Below are 23,838 nucleotides of genomic sequence, written 5' to 3'. Positions count from 1 at the left end.
TATAGTTTTAAAATGTTTTTTTTTTTTTAAATATTAAACATTTTGTTTGGGTATTTTTGGGAGGGTGGGATGTAAACAGTAATTTTTTCTGTAAATATGTGTTGGTTTTAATTTTTTTTTGCATTTAGTTGTAGTTTTACTTTTACTGAGTTTTACTGAGTTTGTTTACATGACGTCACTCTAAGCGTAACACATACGCTTAGAGGGACGCATGGGGATGCAAGAGCCAGAAAAAGCGAAGCGTCCGAGAGAAGCTGTCGCTTTTTCTGCGGGGGAGAGGAATCAGTGATCGGGCACCATAGCCCAATTCATTGATTCCTGGGCTAACGAACCGCGGGCCGTGAGCGCGTGGACGCCCACATGGCTTCCTGGACGTAGCTACTACGTAGCTACTACGTCCAGGAGGCAAAAGTGGTTAAAGGAAATAAATATGGCAGCCACTATATCCCTCTCACCTCGGTTCCCTTTAATCCCTGTGTAATATGGGTCTGTTTTTCAATCCATCTGATAAGATACAAGTGCAAATGCAAATATGAAGTCACATTTTAATACCATTCCTACATCCCAATATTGTAAATATAGTCACATGATAATCAGATACAAGTGAGCAAGGTACCAGCTGAAGCTGAGCACACAAAAAAATGGATAAAGGTTAAGAAAATCCCAAACATTTCCGTCAGAGAAGGCAATGGATAACTGCAGTCCTCCCTTCAATATCATTGTGTTTGTTTGTTAATAACAAACACTGTGATATCACCACTCACCAGATATTAGACATTTCCTTGTGGTTGAAGTTGTATTTCTGTTTTACTTCCTTTTACAGTATTGTATAAGCAAAAAGTCTTGTTGTCATTTCTGTGTTTTTTTTTTTTTTTATGTAACTTTTTTTTGTATATATTCTTTACTCCAGTAAAATCCAAGATCAGTAGGTTCAGTTGTTTCCCATCATTTTATTTGTCATGTTCTCTTTAAAGTGGATAGGTGAGATTTTCTGTTTCCCTTTTAACCACCCGTAAACCCCATTTACGGTACTTTTGGTATCTGATGGGAATCATATCCTGTTCCTGTAACGGTTGGGTGTAGCAACTCAGATGTCTGATTATATGGTGATCTGCAGAATCACCAATAATGCAGACTCTATACCTGATTATGTGATGACCTGCAGAATCACCAATAATTACTGGTATAGCTGATCGGATGCTATATGTGTAGTGCTTGGTGCAACCGTAACTTTAATAGTTTGGCGAGACCTCACCAGAGGGGCTGGTGAGGTACTATCGGTACACTGACCGTGTAATAGAGTTCAAGCTCCAGCAAGCTGGAGCTACAATACTGAAGAGACCGAATCTCCCGAGGAGCGGGTGATTCAGAGTGTACTGCAGCCGAGTGATCACCCGATGAGCGGGTGACTCAGACTGTACTGCAGCCTAGGAGCAAGAGACACAAACAGTACTGCACTAATGGTCGCCTGGGAAGCAGGTGATTCAGACTGTACTGCAGCCTAGGCGTAGAAAACACAAACAGTACCGCACTAAAGAATAACTTCACCAGCGGAGCTGGTGAAGCTAGCACCTCACCAGTGGCGAGGGCCCACTGGTGAGTAGAATGGTCTGACAGGCAAGGTTTGGCAACAGAGAGGTAAGTATCGGTACAAAATCGGGAGGCAAGAGAGTAATCGGTAATCAGGCAGAGATTCAGCAACAGAGAGGTAAATATCGGTACAAAATCGGGAAGCAAGAGAGTAATCGGTAATCAGGCAGAGGTTCAGCAACTAATAAGGCAGATAAGCAGAGGTACAGAATCAGAAAGCGATATCAGAGTCAGAGTTTAGCCAAGAGTCATACACAGGTAATCATAAAATACAAGCAATATCCTAGTCTAGGTGTGAAGTCCTTAGCATCAACACCTGGGATCTAGTCTAAGGTCTGAGCGCTAACACACTATGTATTCACGACAACAGACAACTAGAAAATGAAGGCCGGAGGCTTAAGAGGCAGAGGAGACCCCACAGGCACGCCCCTCAGATACAGCCAATCCTGGGCGCCGTGGGACTCCTCTGACGTCAGCTGACCAGCAGGTCAGCTGACGGGCTTCCTCCCCGCATAAAGGTCCCGTCTGTGCGCGCACCCGCGCGAGACGGCGACCTCTGATGTAACTAAATGTTCCGTCCTCGGCGTCCTAGACGCCGGGAGGACGGATGGCGGCATGGAGGCGGCGGCGGTGCTGTTCGCCGCAGCTGCCTCATCTGTTACAGTACCCCCCCCCCCCTAGGCGTGGACTCCGGACATGCACCACCTGGCCTATCTGGATGCAACCTGTGAATTCCATCCTGAGTTCCTCTGCATGCATGCGAGAGAGCGGTACCCAGGATCTCTCCTCTGGGCCATACCCTCGCCAGTGGACCAGATACTGCAAAGAGTTACGTACTCGCCGGGAATCCAAGATTTTTTCTATCTCATACTCAGGCTCTCCATTAACCACCACAGGGGGGGAGGAGTGGAATCCATACACACGGCAGGTTTCAAAAGTGATACGTGATACGTCCTACCAGCCCTGAAACTAGGTGGGAGTGACACCATGTAGGTGACTTTATTCACCTTCTTGAGAATAGGATAAGGCCCTATAAATTTGGGACCCAATTTAACAGAGGGCTGTTTCAACAACAGATGCCGAGTGGAAACCCACACCAAATCTCCTGGTGCAAAATTCCATTCAACAGAACGTCTCTTATCAGCTTGCTTTTTCTGAATGGAAAAAGCCTTTCTCAAATTTTCTTTCACCTTTTTCCAGGTATTTCTCATGGAGCCAGACCAATGCTCCAGAGCTGGAAATGGTGACGTCACCACTGGCAGTGGTGAAAATTTGGGTTATCTCCCCGTAACAATCTGGAACGGAGAGAACCCTGATGATGCAGACCTCAGGTTGTTGTGGGCAAATTCGACGTAGGGTAAGAACTTAACCCAATCGGTCTGGGTATCAGCCACGTAACACCTGAGGAACTGCTCAAGGGCCTGATTTACCCTCTCGGTCTGACCATTGGTCTGTGGGTGGTAGCCGGAGGAAAACGACAACTTCATCCCCATTTGATGACAAAAGGCTTTCCAAAAGCGAGAAGTGAACTGGACTCCCCTATCTGACACCACATCCTGGGGAATCCCATGCAGTCTAAAGATGTGGAGTACGAACAGCTCCGCCAATTCCTGTGCAGAGGGGAGTCCGTTCAAGGGGATGAAGTGTGCCATCTTACTAAACCTGTCGACCACCACCCATATGACCGTTTTACCCTCAGAGGGAGGCAGTTCGCCCACGAAATCCATGGACACATGGGTCCAAGGTTCCTCGGGCATTGGAAGAGCCTGTAAGTAGTGTTGGGCGAACAGTGTTCGCCACTGTTCGGGTTCTGCAGAACATCACCCTGTTCGGGTGATGTTCGAGTTCGGCCGAACACCTGATGGTGTTCGGCCAAACCGTTCGGGTTTGCCCGAACTACTCAATGCCCGGCCGAACAGGGCCCCTGTTCGGCCGAATACTGCCCCCCTATGGGGTCGCAGGCATAAGGGCGGAGCATGCCCCGATCGCGGGGGGGGGGGTCGGAAATTCCCAACACCCCCTCCGCTAGCGCTCCCCCCTCTGCCCGCTTCCACATAAAAAAAGTTTGATGAAAGTTAAATAGTACCGGTGGCTGGCAGTGGAGTGAGTGAGGAGGAGGAGTCCGACTAGGAGAGTGACGCGTTGAGGCCGGGCAGCGGGCGGTTCAGCGGTAGTACCCTTGTGGTACTTCCGCCCTTTCTCTGACCTCACGTCCTCTGCATACGAGGGTACGCGTCACGCGTACCCTCGTATGCGTCATCACGTAGAGAAAGGGCGGAAGTACCACAAGGGTACTACCGCTGAACCGCCCGCTGCCCAGCCTCAACGCGTCACTCTCCTAGTCGGACTCCTCCTCCTCACTCACTCCACTGCCAGCCACCGGTACTATTTAACTTTCATCAAACTTTTTTTATTGGGAAGCGGGCAGAGGGGGGAGCGCTAGCGGAGGGGGTGGGGGGAATTTCCGACCCCCCCGCGATCGGGGCATGCTCCCCCCTTATGCCTGCGACCCCATAGGGCCCCCAAAAGCGGCATGTTCGGGGGAGTTCGGGGTTCGGCCCGAACATGCCGAACATCTGGCCCATGTTCGGCCGAACGGACCCGAACCCGAACATCCAGGTGTTCGCCCAACACTACCTGTAAGGTGCCTGCAGGAGCTCGCCTAGAAGTCTTGCTTCTGGCACAAACGGCACAGCTTCCAACAAACTCTTTACAATCGGAACTGATGGAGGGCCACCACACACTCCTACTCAATAATTCCTGGGTACGAGAAACCCCAGGGTGACCAGCACTCTTGTGAGCATGAAATGTCTGCAAGACCTTGAATCTGTACTGGAGGGGAACAAAGAGAACCCCCTCTGGTTTGCCCTCAGGGATTTCTTGTTGAAAAGAGGCCATCTCAGATGCCCAATACAACTCAAACTCTTCCCCGGAGGGTTCCAAATCCTGCTCCACGGTTTCCACTACTTGTGTTTCAGTGGTTGCGAAGCGAACCTGCCCAAGACAATGGACATGGCAGTAGGGTGAACAGCTTATTAACTGCCTGGTACTCCAGTCAATGTCTGGGGAGTGCTATTTTAACCACGGCATCCCCATGATGACCGTGGATGTGGACATCTCTAACACCAAAAACTGTATTTGCTCCCTGTGCAGGGCCCCAATCTGGCAAGATAACACAGGAGTCTGAGTGATGGTGAGTGGCAGTAGAGAATCATCCACAGCTGTAATTTTAATCTGTTCCCCCACAGGAATCAAAGGAAACCCAAATTGATCTGCAAATTTTTTGGACATGACATTGACAGCTGAACCTGAATCTATAAAAGCCTGGGTAGTGTGAATACACGTTTATTATTTAGAGGTAAATCTGGATCACCTAGGGTAGTACCTCCAGCTACTCCTATGCGATAGAATTTTCCGCCTTCTTAGGACAAGCAGAAACCATATGCCCTTTGTCGGCGCAATACAAACATAGCTTTTCTGCTCGCCTTCTGTTTTTCTCCACTTCTGAGAGCTTGGCCTGTCCAGTTTACATTGGCTCTTCAGCGGGTGGAGAGGAAGACATGGGAGCTGAGAAAGTACAAGAAGAAAAGCTTCTTGAGGGCTTAGCCCGAGTTTGTTTTTGATAGCGAACTCGCCTATCAATCTTGATGGCCAAAGATATGGCCTCATCCAAAGTTTTGGGTTCTGGATGACCAGGGGTCTAGTCCTGGGTAAAGAAGTGAGTGGACTCTCTAGGAGAACCCCTGCGCGCCAAAAAATGGGCGTGTTCAAGCACACCGTGGGCGTGGTCATGGGTGGGGCCAAATATACATGACCTTAGCAGTGATGTAAAAGGTCTGCCGAGGAAGTTTGAGCTCTGCCGTAGTGTATCCCCCAAAAATAGATGTAATCTGACAGCATTTCACCAAAAACACACATAATCTGGTAGAAGTTCCACCAAAATACAGATAATATGGAAGTGGTTCCCCCAAAATAGACAATGTGGCAGCAGCAGTTCCACCAACATACACATCATTTGGAAGCAGTTCCCCAAAATACACGAAACCTGGCAGCGGATCACCCAAAATACACGTAACACCCAAAGGACATATAATCTGGCAGCAGTGGTCCCCCAAACATACACAATCTGGCAGCAGTTCCCCAAAATACACGTAATCTGGCAGCAGCCGTTCCGCTAACATACACATAATCTGGCAGCTGTTCCCCAAAATACATAACAGCGGTTCCACAAAAATGCAAATAATCTGACAGCAGTTCCCCCAAAATAGGTACCCCCAGGTAGCCAGGTCTATAGGTGTCCCCAGTATAAGTAGCCATGAGTATAGTGGTCCCCAGTATATGTAGCCAGAGGTATAGTTGCCTAGTATATGTAGCCAGGGATATATATGCCCAGTATATGTAGGCAGGGGGTATATATGCTCAGTATATGCAGCCAGGGGTATATATGCCCAGTATATGCAGCCAGGGGTATATATGCTCAGTATATGCAGCCAGGGGTATATGTCCCCAGTATATGTAGCCAGGGGTATATATGCCCAGTATATGTAGCCAGGGGTATATGTCCCCAGTATATTTAGCCAGGGGTATATATGCCCAGTATATGTAGGCAGGGGGTATATATGCCCAGTATATTTAGCCAGGGGTATACATGCCCAGTATATTTAGCCAGGGGTATATATGCCCAGTATATGTAGGCAGGGGGTATATATGCCCAGTATATGCAGCCAGGGGTATATATGCCCAGTATATGTAGGCAGGGGGTATATATGCCCAGTATATGCAGCCAGGGGTATATATGCCCAGTATATGCAGCCAGGGGTATATATGCCCAGTATATGCAGCCAGGGGTATATATGCCCAGTATATGCAGCCAGGGGTATATATGCCCAGTATATGCAGCCAGGGATATATATGCCCAGTATATGCAGCCAGGGGTATATATGCCCAGCCAGTATATGCAGCCAGGGGTATATATGCCCAGTATATGTAGCCAGGGGTATATGTCCCCAGTATATGTAGGCAGGGTATATGTGCCCAGGTAGCCAGGTGTGCCCCCACCCGGAGGGAGCAGAGCAGAGAAGGCTAGCTATGGGGACAGCGGGGATGGGCGGAAATCTCCCCCCCCATCCCTCACCTTTGTGCTCACCTTCCTGCCTCTCCCCTCCAGCGTTGTGAAGTGTCGGGCCCGGCGGCGAAAGTGGGCGGAGACTTTCCGCGTTCCAGTTGCATGGGACGCTCCGCTCTGTGTGCGGCTAGTCTGGTCTTCTAGCCGCACACAGAGCGGAGCGTCCCTTGCGGCTAGAAGAAGGCGAAAAGTCTCCGCCCACTTTCGCCGCCGGGCCCGACACTTCACAACGCTGGAGGGGAGAGGCAGGAAGGTGAGCACAAAGGTGAGGGATGGGGGGGGGGGGGGGATTTCCGCCCATCTCCGCTGTCCCCATAGCTCGCCTTCTCTGCTCTGCTCCCTCCACACAAGCCAGGGTGAACGGCGTTCACCCTGAAGAATAAGTGGGTGGACGCCGTTCACCCACGTTCACGCAGGACTCGACCCCTGTGGATGACCCAACATGAGATCAGACACGGCGTCAGACAGTCCTGACAAAAAACAGTCCAAGAGTGCGTACTGCCCCCACCTGGCTGACACTGCCCATCTCCTGAACTCAGCAGCATAAACCTCAACGGGACTGTGACCCTGTCTGAGGGTCTTTAACTTCCGTTCAGAGGTTACTGCTAAATCAGGATCGTCGTAAATTATGGCCATGGCCTTAAAGAACTCCTCCACTGAGGTCAAGGCCTCATTCCCCGTAGGGAGACTATACGCCCAGGACTGGAAATCTCCAGACAATAAAGTCTTAATGAAAGTGACCCTCTGACCTTCTGTACCTGAAGAAACGGGTCGTAACTCAAAATATGATAAGCATCTATGCTTAAAATTATGAAAATCTGAGCAATGCCCCGAGAATTTCTCAGGTGGGGACACCCTCAGCAAGATCACAGAAGGGGGTGACACTCGTGCATTAGGGTCTAGTAAACGGTTAACTGACTTAGTCAGTTGCTCCACCTGAGTCTGTTGCGCGTTAACCGTTTTAATGAGTTCAGTAACTGTGGTGGTTAACACATCGACCCGGTGGCAGAGTGCCTCCATACTTTTACTGGTCTGTTGCTCTGTAACGGTTGGGTGTAGCAACTCAGATGTCTGATTATGTGGTGACCTGCAGAATCACCAATAATACTGGTATAGCTGATCGGATGCTATATGTGTAGTGCTTGGTGCAACCGTAACTTTAATAGTTTGGCGAGACCTTACCAGAGGGGCTGGTGAGGTACTATCGGTACACTGACCGTGTAATAGAGTTCAAGCTCCAGCAAGCTGGAGCTACAATACTGAAGAGACCGAATCTCCCGAGGAGCGGGTGATTCAGAGTGTACTGCAGCCGAGTGATCACCTAATGAGCGGGTGACTCAGACTGTACTGCAGCCTAGGAGCAAGAGACACACAGTACTGCACTAATGGTCGCCTGGGAAGCAGGTGATTCAGACTGTACTGCAGCCTAGGCATAGAAAACACAAACAGTACTGCACTAAAGAATAACTTCACCAGCGGAGCAAGGGCCCACTGGTGAGTAGAATGGTCTGACAGGCAAGGTTCGGCAACAGAGAGGTAAGTATCGGTACAAAATCGGGAGGCAAGAGAGTAATCGGTAATCTGGCAGAGATTCAGCAACAGAGAGGTAAATATCGGTACAAAATCGGGAAGCAAGAGAGTAATCGGTAATCAGGCAGAGGTTCAGCAACTAATAAGGCAGATAAGCAGAGGTACAGAATCAGAAAGCGAGATCAGAGTCAGAGTTTAGCCAAGAGTCATACACAGGTAATCATAAAATACAAGCAATATCCTAGTCTAGGTGTGAAGTCCTTAGCATCAACACCTGGGATCTAGTTTAAGGTCTGAGCGCTAACACGCTATGTATTCACGACAACAGACAACTAGAGAATGAAGCCCGGAGGCTTAAGAGGCAGAGGAGACTCCACAGGCACACCCCTCAGAATGGGCGCAGTGGGACTCCTCTGACGTCAGCTGACCAGCAGGTCAGCTGACGGGCTTCCTCCCCGCATAAAGGTCCCGTCTGTGCGCGCGCCCACGCGAGACGGCGGTCCTCTGATGTAACTAAATGTTCCGTCCTCGGCGTCCTAGACGCCGGGAGGACGGATGGCAACATGGAGGCAGCTGCGGCGGTGGTGCTGTTCGCCGCAGCTGCCTCATCTGTTACAGTTCTTTCTTTTCTCAGCAAGCAGATGTTAGGAGAGACAAAACACACAGCAACACCACTATGAATGCCTTTCTCAAAGGTTATAGGCTAGACCTACTCAAAATAAAAACTTTATTGAGCAGAATCCCAGTTTAAGCAATACCAGTTCCCTGGCTATCCTAGTGTTCCTCAGCCTCTAATACTTTTAGCATTAGACCCTGAACAAGCATACAGCAGATCAGTGTATTTGTGCAGGTCACAGGCGATCCCTTCCCAACAGTGGCGTAACAATAAATTAAAATTAATTTCCCCCCATAAAATATAAATTAACAAAGCTGAGTCCCTAAGGCAACTATTTATTTATTTTTTTTAGCTGATTTTTTTTTTTACAACTGTTTTTTTTTTGGGGGGGGGGGGGGGGGTTGGAAGTGTAATTTTATTAAGATCTGTATGTACTTGAAAATGAATGTATTTTGTAGGTGTAATATACTTTTTGGCCACAAGATGGCGGTAGTGAACACTCATAGGAAATGTTCACTTTTTTTTTTTTTCTTCACTTTATTTAATTGTTACATTTCCTGTTATTGTGAATGGACGTAGCCGCTGTTCGCAGTCACGTCCATTCACTCCAGGCACTGCGATTGGGTAGAGGACCGTTCGGTCCTCTTCCCCAATCACCCAGCACGGAAGCCCGACGGTAATGGCGGCGGTAGCGGCGCACACACGGCGGTAGCAGCGGCGGGAACGCGGGACGTATTAAAACGTCATGTTGCTGTTAATAGCGGTAAGCATGACGTTTTAATACGTTAGAATGTCGGTAAATGGTTAAGCCAGGATTGAACTTCATCCCAATCAGTAGTTTATATCCCTTTCCCAGAAAAAATCTTTTTACTTTTCTCGGATAGATCATCAGGGACGTCTGTCGTCTGTATGGCTAATATTGTGGTGAAACCTCTCCCACAGTGTGATGTCATGACCAACTGCTGATCAACAACGTATGTGTGTGTGTGTGTGTGTGTGTGTGTGTGTGTGTGTGTGTGTGTGTGTGTGTGTGTGGTGTGGTGTGTGTGTGTGTGTGTGTGGTGTGGTGTGGTGTGGTGTGTGGTGTGTGTGTGGTGTGGTGTGTGTGTGTGTGTGGTGTGGTGTGGTGTGTGTGTGTGTGTGGTGTGGTGTGGTGTGGTGTGTGTGTGTGTGTGTGGTGTGGTGTGGTGTGGTGTGTGTGTGTGTGTGTGTGTGGTGTGGTGTATGTGGTGTGGTGTGGTGTGTGTGTGTGTGTGTGTGTGTGTGTGTGATGTGTGTGGTGTGGTGTGGTGTGGTGTGGTGTGTGTGTGTGTGTGTGTGTGTGGTGTGGTGTGTGTGTGTGTGTGTGTGTGGGGTGTGGTGTGGTGTGGTGTGTGTGTGTGTGGTGTGGTGTGGTGTGTGTGTGTGTGTGTGTGTGTGTGTGTGTGTGTGGTGTGTAAGTGTGGTGTGGTGTGGTGTGTGTGTGTGTGTGTGTGTGTGTGGTGTGTAAGAGTGGTGTGGTGTGTAAGTGTGGTGTGTGTGTGTGGTGTGTAAGTGTGTAAGTGTGGTGTGGTGTGTAAGTGTGGTGTGTGTGTGTGGTGTGTAAGTGTGGTGTGTGTGTGTGTGTGTGGTGTGTAAGTGTGGTGTGGTGTGTAAGTGTGGTGTGTAAGTGTGGTGTGTGTGTGTGTAAGTGTGGTGTGGTGTGTAAGTGTGGTGTGTGTGTGTGTGTGTGGGGGGGGTGTAAGTGTGGTGTTGTGTGTGTGTGTGTGTGGTGTGTAAGTGTGGTGTGGTGTGTAAGTGGTGTGTGTGTGTGTGTGTGTGTGTGTGTGTGGTGTAAGTGTGGTGTAGTGTGGGTTGTGTGTGTGTGTGTGTGTGTGTGGTGTGTAAGTGTGGTGTAGTGTGGTGTGTGTGTGTGTGTGTGTGTGGGGGGGGGGGGTGTAAGTGTGGTGTGGTGTTGTGTGTGTGTGTGTGTGTGTGTGTGTGGTGTGTGTGTGTGGTGTGTAAGTGTGGTGTAGTGTGGGTTGTGTGTGTGTGTGTGTGTGGTGTGTAAGTGTGGTGTAGTGTGGTGTAGTGTGGTGTGTGTGTGTGTGTGTGTGTGGGGGGGGGTGTAAGTGTGGTGTGGTGTTGTGTGTGTGTGTGTGTGTGTGTGTGTGGTGTGTGTGTGTGGTGTGTAAGTGTGGTGTAGTGTGGGTTGTGTGTGTGTGTGTGTGTGTGTGGTGTGTAAGTGTGGTGTAGTGTGGTGTAGTGTGGTGTGTGTGTGTGTGTGTGTGTGTGTGTGGGGGGGGGGGTGTAAGTGTGGTGTGGTGTGTGTGTGTGTGTGTTAGTAATAAACAAAAAAAATGAGATATGACATAAATCATTAACATATATTTAATTCATTACAAATCATTATATTTATTTTAGGGATTATGGAAATTACATATAAACATAAACATAAACATATAAACATTAAAAGTAACAATTCATGAAATGTACAGGCATCAATTAGTAATTAATACAGTTTACTCAGTCATTTATACACTGACCAGCAGGGGTCACTGTGGCATCCGTGTATAAGGCATCCAGTTCTTTGAACCACAATCTTATGGGGACTGCCTAGCCCTATGCAAGGTTCACTGAGGCTAATTTTACACCTCTGCTCCCTCCACACAAGCCAGGGTGAACGGCGTTCACCCTGAAGAATAAGTGGGTGGACGCCGTTCACCCACGTTCACGCAGGACTCGACCCCTGTGGATGACCCAACATGAGATCAGACACGGCGTCAGACAGTCCTGACAAAAAACAGTCCAAGAGTGCGTACTGCCCCCACCTGGCTGACACTGCCCATCTCCTGAACTCAGCAGCATAAACCTCAACGGGACTGTGACCCTGTCTGAGGGTCTTTAACTTCCGTTCAGAGGTTACTGCTAAATCAGGATCGTCGTAAATTATGGCCATGGCCTTAAAGAACTCCTCCACTGAGGTCAAGGCCTCATTCCCCGTAGGGAGACTATACGCCCAGGACTGGAAATCTCCAGACAATAAAGTCTTAATGAAAGTGACCCTCTGACCTTCTGTACCTGAAGAAACGGGTCGTAACACGTGTAGTGTGGTGTAGTGTGGTGTGTGTGTGTGTGTGTGTGGGGGGGGTGTAAGTGTGGTGTGGTGTGTGTGTGTGTGTGTTAGTAATAAACAAAAAAAATGAGATATGACATAAATCATTAACATATATTTAATTCATTACAAATCATTATATTTATTTTAGGGATTATGGAAATTACATATAAACATAAACATAAACATATAAACATTAAAAGTAACAATTCATGAAATGTACAGGCATCAATTAGTAATTAATACAGTTTACTCAGTCATTTATACACTGACCAGCAGTGGTCACTGTGGCATCCGTGTATAAGGCATCCAGTTCTTTGAACCACAATCTTATGGGGACTGCCTAGCCCTATGCAAGGTTCACTGAGGCTAATTTTACACCTGGTGTGGAGTGATTGTCCTGTGGCGTTAGAGCTCGGGGCGGGGCAATCAAACCGCGCCATTCCCCCGTGCATATTACCCTGCTGCAGAGTGCGCCAACAGGGTAATATGCATAGTCCCGCCCCCAAGCAGTCACATGTTCCCTGCTGGACAGGGAAGAATGTCACTGTTTTTTGTCCGATAGGCGCAAGCGCCATGCTTGCCGTAGACTCCAATGCAATTGCGTGCCATGCGGTACCACCCCATAATGCGTTGCAAAGTCTGCATCACCTCTGTGTCGTCAGAAGGACCTTTGCCACACTGCATCACACCACGGGTAGTGTGGCCAGTCTCATAGAGACTAATGTCCACTGCGGCAGGGGAGCGGTGCAATGCCATAGTGTGAAAGGGGCCTAGGTGGATTGCACAGCATATTTTCCAGGAATGCTTTGCCACTGATTGTAGGCATACTTATTATTATTTTAGATTTATACAGCGCCAGCATCTTCCATGGCGCAGTATTAAACACATATTGCACAATACTCTTAGAGAGATACATAGTTATAATATTCATACAATAAATACATGTCTTTGTTTTTTAAAGTCTTGATGATGAACCTTTACTTAACAAATGAGTCTGAGACAAACGATGACAAGGTAAGGGTGTGTACACACATTTAAAGAGAAATGGTAACCAAGAATTGAACTTCATCCCAAATTCCCAATCAGTAGCTGATACCCCCTTTCCCATGAGAAATCTATTCCTTTTCACAAACGGATCATCAGGGGGCGCTGTATAGCTGATATTGTGGTGAAACCCCTCCCACAGGAAATTGTGAGGACCATGGTTCTGGCAGTTTCCTGTCTGTGAACCTCATTGTATTGTGGGAAATAGCTGTTTACAGCTGTTTCCAACTGCCAAAAAAGCAAGGCGCAGCTACTTTCACTGACATCACCTGCCAGCAGTAAAAATGTCACCATGTGATAAATGTCAGAATGTAAATCAGGGAGAGGAGAGCTTTTACAATGGGCAAACTCTGACTAAATCATTTATACATAATTATTGTAAAAATGAAGCACTTTTTTTGATTACATAATTTTTACTGGAGTTCCTCTTTAACCTTGATTGGCCAATTTTGCCAGCTCAATGTCATATTAGAACTGAACTACACAATCTGTACAAAATCTGCTGGCTTTCATACTAGTAGAGGTGGTAAAATTGGTCAATTAAAGTACCCCTAAAGCAGGTAAAAAAAAAAAATACTGATGCCCATGGTGGGCGAGATTAACTTTGAAAGCCATTGGGAGTCATATAAAAAAAAGCCAGATACTTACCCAAGGAGAGGGAAGCCTCTGGATCCTATAGAGCCTTCCCGCTCCTCTCCCGATCCCCCTTCAGCGCTGGCTCCCCCGTTGCAGTATTCAACCAATTTGGTCAAATACTGCTGTCTCTACTGCCAAAGGGAGGCTTCGGAAGTGTTTGGGAGCCAGAGTGTGCCATAAGACGGGACACTCCATACTGCGCACGCCCTTTATCTCACCAACTTGCGCATGCGCAGTATGGAGCCCCCTGTTTTCAGGAGGACTGCATAGGTTCACCTTGTCGATGATCTGGCTCTGACAAGGCGGCACCCCGTGGAAAATGTGCAGTGCCCAAGACACTGATAAAAAAGATAATCTAGCTCACAATGGGGTTCATTTAATATATTTTCCTCCAGTTCAAGCGTACTTTAATATTAAAGTTTAAGCATTTGTTGTTAGTAGCTACTAAGTAGTCTGCTCTTGGTTTTGTTTCAGTTTACTGAAGGGTTACTGTCTCTGTCTACCAGACAACTTCTATCTTCACGGATGTAAAGGTCACACACAATTACTGTTGCCTGCAGCAATTGGAAATCACACAGTTCTGGGTTGAGTACTGCGCAGTACTAGCGAATGAAAGAGCTATGATGCTGATGCACTTAATGTAAAAAATCTGGAAGGCACAACAGGTGGGAGCAGTTCAGCCTTCTGTATGAAAGAGGCCTAATGATGACATGTAGTCTAGTAGTAAACACTTTGGTGTTCATACATCTGGCCTGTAGATAGCACTGTCATATTTCTGTAATGCATAAAATTATCTATACAGTTGTAGGTCATTGGTTCCTGGTCTGCCTGACAGTTTGTTGTGTTCATTAGTCACGAAGGCAGGATAACTGAAACTAGGTTTATTTACAGGAATCGCCAGCTCTCTACATAAACAGTGCATTCTCCCCATGTTCCTATACAGGCAGAACAGGAACCAATGGCCCTCAACAGTATAGATAATCTTATGCATTAAACAAGTGTGCCATCTATGGACGAAATGTATGAACACCACAAAGATGATGATGACAGTTTGTACAGAGCTGCTGTTTGGTTGTTCTGAATATACGCCTCCTAAAACCTTACCCCAAGCCACCGGCATTTTTGTAGGCTAAGTAAGAACTACAAGACCCAGTTTATTAAGTATGGGGGTGGGATTGTCATGACGAGAAGAATGACCTTCATTATAGGTCTTTTGGTGGTATTTCTGGTTGTCAATGCCCAACAGAGACAAACTTTCTCAAATGCATATGTATACAGCTGTTTTTGTGTGCATTCACTCAGTAAGTAGCTCCAGCAAGGATAACCTCATGTATATGTATATAACTTGATACAATCACTTTACAACTATCATTGGTTATCCTGAATTATATGTTTAAGACCAAGTTCAGGCAGTTTTTTTTTTATATGAATCTAATAGAACATTGAGTCATAAGAATTATGCATAAAGAAATTTTGCAGAAAAAAATAAAACTGCTTTTTTTGCAGCAGACAATAAGATATGTGGTGCACCAATTCATAGCTCGTATATATTTCTCTTCAGAAATCTCAGGCTGCTTGCCCTTTCCAACTACAATAAAACATTTGTAAAGCAGCTCTTTCTTTCCCCTAGGGCAGAGGTCAGGAACCTTTTTGGCTGAAAGAGCCATAAACGCCACATATTTTAAAATGTATTTCCCTGAGAGCCATACAATATGTTTCAAACTGGGACAGTGCGCATGCACAGCAGAGGGCTCACGTCCCTGTTGCTATGGTGATGAGTATACAGTTGATCCGACGGGCAGCAGAAGTGTGAGACACGTCTTCAGCTTCTCTTGGGTTTCAGCAACATCAGCAATTTCACAGAGAGCCAGACAGGAGAAATACCAACTAACAGCTTGTACAATTAGCTAGCTGACTTAGGGGTTGATTCACTTTGTAGGACGAGATCCCCGCACTTTAGCCCAATATGCTGCCTGTCAAGTGACATTCAGCCTATTGGGCCAATCAAAGTGTGGGGATCTCATCCTACAAAGTCACTGTGCCAGAGAGAATCCAGAGTGGTACAATTGGAGCAGCTGTTCTTTTTGGGGGGAGCATGAGTAAGTTAGTAGTGCATGCTACAGCAGTAGCGTGCCTACTTTGAACAATTTACTTGTGCTGCTTGAGCAGTGTAGTTTAGTAAATCAACCTCTACGGATTTGTATGTGAGCCAGATGCAGCCATCAAAAGAGCCACATCTGGCTCCCGAGCCATAGGTTCCCTACCCCTGCCCTAGGGCGAAGAGTGCATAAGGTTGTTTCAGATCAGTACATAGTTGCAGTTTGTGATGTGTTACGGCGGTAAAAGTGATGTGATCATAAATATCATACGATACAGAAGGCTTTTCAGTATTGATTAAAATGCCTCCAGGGTTGGAGCTGCCTGGATTGGGTGTGGCAAGACGTTCCAAAGGGTAGGGACAGCATGACGGAAGGCTCTGGTTCCAAATGTTTTTATTTAGATTCTGAGGGTAGTCACATTATTAGAACCTGTTGCTCAGAGGTTGTGGGAGGTGTGAGGCAGTTACAACAAATTCTTCAGATATCCGGGGCAATATTGTGAAGAGATGTAAATGTTAGCATGCTAATTTTGAAGGGTAGCTAGTGGAGTAAGCAAAGGATCGGGGTCATGTGGCAATGGTGGTTTGGCTTGCTGTTAACAGCCATGCGTCAGCATTCTGTGCCAGTAGCTGCAGTCTCCTCCTCCCGTGGGGAAAGGTGTGGCTCCCAGTGAAAGAGTAATCACTCCATTGCCTGCATTCATAAGCATGTCACTAAAGTGGGAGTGTTTTTTGTTTTTTCTCTGCTTTGAATAAACAACTTTTTTTGTATTTTTTTATGCATAATCAATGTAAAATAATGTTCTAATAAATGCATATTAGTTAGTACCTGAACAGTGGCTGTGGCTTTATATTCAAGTAACTTTTAAGCACTTTTATCCCTAAGATTGAAATGTCCAGACATTGGCACGTTTGAGCGCAAAGGATTCTGGGTACTGTCCTTTTGCTTTCACAGATTTTCTGTGTCTTCTTCCTCTTGCAGTTACATTGCTCACATTCTAAGCTGTGTGAATCCTGAATAACAAAATGAGAAAAAAAAAACAGCCACATTACTATTTTTAGGTGATTAGAAAGTTTTACTTTTAAATTAATGCTTAATTAAGGGCCTCTTAAAGGAAACCTGAAAGTGCCCAATTTGGGTGCAAACCTCAGGAGAGGGAAGCCTCTGGATTCTCAAGAGTTTTCCCCATCCTCCTTCAGGGCTGGAACCCACAAGAGCGTTTTTTTGAGCATTTTGGCCTCGCTGCGATACGCTAGCGTTTTGCCAAAACGCTCAGCTGATGTTAATGGATGGGGCAACTTCCACAGGAGCGTTTGCGTTTCCCAGAAATGCAAACGCAGGACATGCAGCATTTTGGGAGCGTTAGCGCTTCAATGTAAAGTATTGAAACGCTAGCAGAAACGCTCAGCAAAACTTAAACTGAGCGGTTTTGCTAGCGTTTTGCGGTTCAGCACACGGTAACAAAATTAAAAATAATTCACAGGACCAATCAGGATAAAAACGCAACCGCTGAGCAAAAAAATACAATGTTGCAAAACGCGATCGCAAACGCGCATGAATCCGCTTGCAAACCGCTCAGAAAACTCTAGCGGTAGCGTTTTGCGTTTGCTGTTTTCAGTGGGTTCCAGGCCTCACTGCTCCTCCCAGCACTGTCTGCACAGGAGCCGTTGACAAGGGCTTACGCATGCGCAGTAGCACAGACCTGCTGTTGTTTCTGCTGAAGCCCAAGTGGGTCCGTGCTACCGTGCAGGCACAGTGTGGCCACGCCTTTGGGGCTCTCAGCGCTGGCCTGGCAGAGGAGGACGTGGAAAACCTCTGGAGGGACCAGCGGTTCCCTCCTCCCGAGGTGAGTATCTAAATTTGTGCATCTCAAACCTCACAGGTTTGCTTTAATAAACTGTTTCAATACAACATGAATCAGATACATTAAAGAAAAGCAAACACATTGCAGCTGAATATTTGATTTATTTTGTTTTTTGAGTATCTAATTATCAACTTATGTGCAGGGCCAGTTCTTTTATAAGGCAAGATGAAACATTTGCATCAGGCGCAGAGATTACAGGGGCAGCATGTTTGTACTTTGTGTTTACTCTAACAGCATGCAGTCAGATTGGGGAAAAGCAGCTCGCTGTGCCGTATGAGGAGTCGGACAGTGACTGAGAAGGGGGGAGGCAGGAGAGCAGAAGTGTTTCATTTGACTTGCACAGCAGAAGAAAGGAGGTGGAACTGCTGTCCTGACTGAGGAGGAATGGAGGCCTGCCGACTGGCTGAGGATGAGGATGTTTGTTTGGCACAGACTTGCAGCCAACCAGCCAGTGTGTTATTGTATTGAGCTGCAGCTTGTCATGTCTCTCAGTGCTGTGCGATCATTCCAAATTGGGGGGTGGGGCGGGGGGGGTGGATCAGGCCTGGAAGTTGATTAAGAGGCCTGGGTGTGATTTGGTTGGGGGGGGCTGCAAAGCAGGGCTGTGGAGTTGGAGTCGGAAGTGAGGAGTCGGAGCAATTTTTGGTACCTGAAGTCGGAGTCGGAGTTGGAGTTGGTGGTTTCATAAACTGAGGAGTCAGAGTCGGATGATTTTTGTACCAAATCGACAGCCCTGGTAAATATTAGACTAAGGAGTCAGTGTCGAGGAGTCAGCACTATTTTGGATACCTGGAGTTGGAGTCGGAGTCTGTGGTTTCATAAACTGAGGAGTCAGAGTTGGAGTCGGAGGATTTTTGTACTGACTCCACAGCCCTTGCCCCAAATTACCTTTGTCCCAGGGCCCAATTGTAGCTAGAACCGGCCCGGGAAGTGCCTAAAGTGTTACTCTGTGTTTAGTACAAAATATGTCCACATATACCATTACAATATGACAAAGATGGCTATGGTGGTGCAAATGATTCCAATTCGTGTGCAAATTAAATGCAGATTGTATGCACTATGGAACTGGGCTAATCAAAATCAGCTGGAAGGGCATTTGATTGGCTCAGTTACAAGCTGCATACAATTTGCACGGATCAAATCTGCCTACAAGCAGAGCAGGTTTTAGCCTAAATTCTGCATGAAGCAAACATTGTGCCTGCCACCATTTAGAAGTCTAGCCAGTATCTGGTTGCCCCAGATAAAAAATGTGGCCAGTATCTATTCCAACCTCTAGGACATTTGTTCCTACCTCCCTAAGCCCCCCCCCCATCCAAATATGCAGATCAGCTGCACAACTACCGAATGCATGTCATGTGACATCAGGAGGCTATGGAGGAGAAGATGCTGTACGATGATAGGCTGCAATGCAGAAGAGGAGAGTTCTTGGTGCAGGAGCAGGTAATTGTGTATTTCTGTGGCCACTCTAAATATTGAGTCACTTGCACTGCGCTCTAGAGTCTCGCCAGCTGAATCATTCGATTCAGGTGGCTTCATGGTAAGGCCGGCCCTGCATACAAGCTGGAATTATGTCTCACTGACCATCTAGTATACCTCCCCCCCCCCCCCCCTAAACTGGGGATTTCACTTTCATTATAAATTTGGAAACAACACTTTTTGTATTCTGTTTGGAGTACTGTTGCTTTGCTATGACACAGAGCAGAAATCAGCTGCACAAGGGAAGGAAGCTTTGCTTGCGGCCATTCACCTTATTTGAATTTGCATGCATTTTGAAAAATCAGAAACTTGAGTGGGTGACAGGAGTTCTCAGTGAGAAATGGTCCCCTGGGGTCACCATGGGGAAAGGGGGTGTAACGGTAGGGGAGGAGCCAAGTTTTACTGGAAGCCCATGATTATGTATTTACTCCCCCGGTGGACACTCTGTACATTACCACCACTCTACAGAACACTGATCTCCCTTGGGTTGTTTTTTTGTTTGTTTTTCGTTTGTTTTTGCTGACAATCTCTGAACACTGTTTTTCCCCTGCTTAAAATATGTTTTGAAATATGAGGAAGATAGAAATTAAAAAATGCGGTCCCCAGTCTTAGAAATGCTCCTGCAATAAAACAGCCACACAATGCGTACCACAGCAGAGTGACAGAAATAGCTCTGATAGCTGTTCATGCCTCTGGGCTTTCTCAGGGAGACTCGGGCTGTCTGCTCCAGTCAGATGCACAATGCTGTACTTTCCCTGAAGGGTGTGTGTGGTGTGCCAGAAACCACCATCTTTCTTCTTTGCATGCTATCAGGCATTTCTGAAAACAACATGTCTGCAAATGAAAACACCCCGTTTCATGGAGTGTGATTAAAGGTGAACTGTAGTGAGAGGTATATGGAGGCTGCCATATTGATTTCTTTTTAAACAATACCAGCTGCCTGGCTATCCTGCTGAGCTATATGCCTGCAGTAGTGTGAATCACAGCAGAAACAAGCATGCAGCTAATCTTCTCAGATCTGACAAACATGTCAGAAACACCTGATCTGCTGCATGCTTGTTCAGGGGTTGTGGCTAATACTATAAGAGACAGAGAATCAGCAGAACAGCCAGGCAACTGGTATTGCTTAAAAGGAAATAAATATGGCAGCCTCCATATACCTCTCACTACAATTCTCCTTTAAAGCAGACCTAAACTCAGAACTTCCTCTCTGCTGCTAAGCAATAGCATATTAACCTTGAAAGAAAAATATTCCTTTGTTACAGCCGATACAAATCCTGCAATAAATCGTCAGTGTTTCTACTTCCTCATTCATGGAAGCAGACAAAGGGTTAACATCCTGTGTTATGTATAAATTAGCTGCTCTGCCATGGCAGTCAACTGACACATGGGAGAGATCAAATTACAAGTTGTGCTCAGTTACAGGTGAGGTGTAATTAGACAGGCTAAACACTCTAAATACATACAGGGTGCATTTCTCTATGCTTTCCTTCTGTCCTGTACAAGAGTTCAGGTCCACTTTAAATGGATCTTCTGAAGCTTTCTGATCCTGCCGTGTTATCATCCATTATAAGTAGTTTCAATCAAGCATCCTGTTGTGTTTTAAAATAACAAAGTTGTATTTCAAGCTGTAATTCAAATTCATTTCTCTACTTGTACTCAACTGGTGAAATAGTTTATTTAATTTTTTTGTGCATCTGTTCACTTTTGTAGGACTTCTTTTTAACTATGTAGGTCTTTGTTCACATCATAAAATGCCAGCGCTATCGCAAGCGCTGAGTGATTTGAGCAATTTTGTTAGCGCTATTCTAAGCACTTTTCTAAGCGCTTTCAGAGCGATTTGCACGTAGAAAAGCGATTGTCTAAGCGCTTTTGTGTACCTTTTTTTTCATTTCCTGATGTCAATTAGAAAGTGAACTCTTTCCCCCGGGAATTAATAAATACAATGTATTTTTCATTAAAAGCGCTCAGGAAATCGCTTTTCAAAGTTCTTTTTAAAGCGCTTAGTGATTTCCCTATCCTTTCTATTTAATTGAAAATGGTGCAGGAGCCACGTATGTGATTGGAAAGAAATCTCATCGCTCATGTGAGAACACTTACATAAGCTAACATTGCACAAGCGCTTTTTCAGCGCTAAAAAAAAGCGAAATCACCCCTAATGTGAACAAGCCCTAACTGACAGATGTTCCTATTGAATGTCCACACTCCACAGTTCATTAACACTTCCTAATCCTAGAGCCATCTTTTAAACATTTCCACCAATGGACTGCAGCCTGCAGAGGGCATACATGTAAAAAGGGCTGCTAACTGCTAGTAGAATATCAGTAAAATTACTCATATTCTATTATTGGGCAGTGGTAATTCCAACAGAAAAATATTGGTAAAATTTACCAATATTTTACTATCACTAAACCGTACCCTATTCTCACCCGAGCCCCTCAATTAGGGCTGATTCATGTATCCCGTGGTATCTACGGGTTACGTTTTTAAAGTTCTGCAGAAACGCTGAAAGCAGATCCTATGTTAAAAATAGGACTTGCTTCCACTCGTGCAGAAACACAGATCACACGGAACGAAAACATTCACAGAGAGTCCGGATTTGGCACATTTTCCCAGACTGGACAGGAAAACGTGTCCAATGCAAGCCTATGGAAATGGACACTGTCCGCTCTCACTAGGCTAATCTCTGCGTTGCCTGTTTCGGCCACATCCCGTCATCGTTGTGACGTCACACTCCTGTGTCCTGCCGTCCATCATCACTGCTTGGTCCCTTCTGAAAAGCCCGGAGTCTGATAGAAGCATGAGGATTCTCCATTGGACTGCAATAGACCAATGGGGATCCTCAGCAACAGAGAGAATTCTCATTGGTTCATGTTGAGCCAATGAAAATTCTCCCTGTTGCTAAGCAGAATTGGCCTGTTGCAGCCTATGGAGAGCCATGCTTCTGCTGGCCTCCGGGCTGTGGAAGGAACCGAGCAATGAGACAAGAAGCGGGACGACTGGTGGCGGCAAGACAGGTGAGTGCCGATGTGTACGGGCCGACGTAGCGAAGCTTTGGACGTAGACCGGTCGGGTGTATTTGCACATAGCAGATGCAGAATGGACGGAACACATACCCCTTGCGGATGCGCATTCCTTTTCCGTTCTACATCTGCACAAGTGTGGGCCGAGCCTTACTCTTGCCTAATCCTAACCTACTCCCCCACCCCAAACCGATGCCTAACCCTAATCAATCACCCACCACAAAATCCATCATTATCAAACACTAAACCTAGCTCTATTCTCAAACGAGTCCTCACTCTGTCAATGGCTACCCCTAAGCTACCACCCCCCAACCAGTGCCTAGCCCTAACCAACCACCCACCACAAAATGCACCACTATCAAAGACTAAACCTAACCCTATTCTCAGCCAAGCCCTTCTTCTACTGTTGCCTAACCCTAACCTAACCTCCCCAACCGATGCCTAGTCCTAACCAACCACCCACCACAAAATCCGCCATTATCTATTGTTATTAAACAGTAAACCTAGCTCTATTCTCACACAAGCCCTCATTCTATCGATGGCTAACCCTAACCAACTGCCCAACCAATACCTGCTGGTATCCACGTCTTCTTTGATGATAAATACGCCCTCTCTGCAGTTATTTGCGTTTCCGGCAATCCCAATGTTTTTACCTCCTGTCTATGTGGCATATTTTACCATAGTGACGCTGATGCCCAAATGACCTGCTTCGTGCAGAGGAACACTACTACCTAGAGATATTAGTTCGACACCCATACAAATTATAGTCGGTCATTGCAATGTTGATTGGTGTTACTACCCTACAACACATGGAGCCCTTGTCATAGAGATCTTACAGCATTCTCAATTGATTCTCTCAATCAATTTTGGCCAGAAATTGATCAAAAGATTGATTGGGCAGCCTTGTTACAGCACTGATTCTCCCCCAATTCCATAAACTTATCAGATGGGAAGGTGGATCTGACCTCAAAATCAAGCAATGTATGGCACCCTTAAAGAGGAACTGTAACCAAGGATTAAACTTCATCACAATCAGTAGCTGATACCCCCTGGGCCCTTTCCCATGAGAAATCTTTTCTTTTCTCAAACGGATCATCAGGGGAGTCTGTATGGCTGATATTGTGGTGAAACCCCTCTCACAGTGTGATGTCAGCACCTAGGTCCTGACATCACACTGTGGGAGCCTTGTTGCACTGTAGGAAATAACAGCTGAGTCAAATTGCCAAAAATGCATCATCTCTTTTCAGAGACATCACCCGCCAGCAGTAAAAAAGTCACCATGTGATAAATGTCAGAATGTAAATCAGGGAGAGAAAATATTTTACAATGGGCAACCATTGAATAAATCATTTATAAGTAACCGGTGCGTGCTGAAGGACATGCGCAGCCTGGCCAGCGCAGTATAGCCTGGCTCTAATGACCCGCAAGATGGTCCCGGCGGGCTTTTAGGCATAACGCAGTGGGCAGAAATGAGAACAGGGAGCGACAGGCATCAGGACAGGTGATAGTGTATGCCTGCTCTGCCCATTTCTTTCTTACTATTTTCACATCTGGTATCCTTTAAAAGATGGAGTGCTTGATGTACTAACACAAATAGTGCGAGTAACCTGCTGTTTCTCGTGCTATTTAACCCTGCACGCCTTAATGCATGCTATGCGTGCTATTGGGAGCATGGCGTGCGTTATTACCTGTGGTCAGAGTAATGTTTGCTATGCCCAGCATAGTGAGCGCTTGTAGTTTACGCTGGCATTTACCCATT

At 46.4% G+C, this 23,838-nt stretch overlaps 1 protein-coding gene across 1 annotated transcript in view; it reads right to left on the bottom strand.

Annotated features, from left to right (window-relative positions):
- The window catches only part of LOC137527313 (uncharacterized), a 51,138-nt gene that overhangs the window by 14,934 nt on the left and 12,366 nt on the right, over positions 1–23,838 (bottom strand). The window lies entirely within an intron of this gene.

This window comes from Hyperolius riggenbachi, chromosome 8 (assembly GCF_040937935.1).
Source record: "Hyperolius riggenbachi isolate aHypRig1 chromosome 8, aHypRig1.pri, whole genome shotgun sequence".
In the NCBI taxonomy this organism is placed as follows: domain Eukaryota; kingdom Metazoa; phylum Chordata; class Amphibia; order Anura; family Hyperoliidae; genus Hyperolius; species Hyperolius riggenbachi.
The sequence above is the reverse complement of the archived record's forward strand: the minus strand, read 5'-3'. Positions and strand labels throughout refer to the sequence as shown.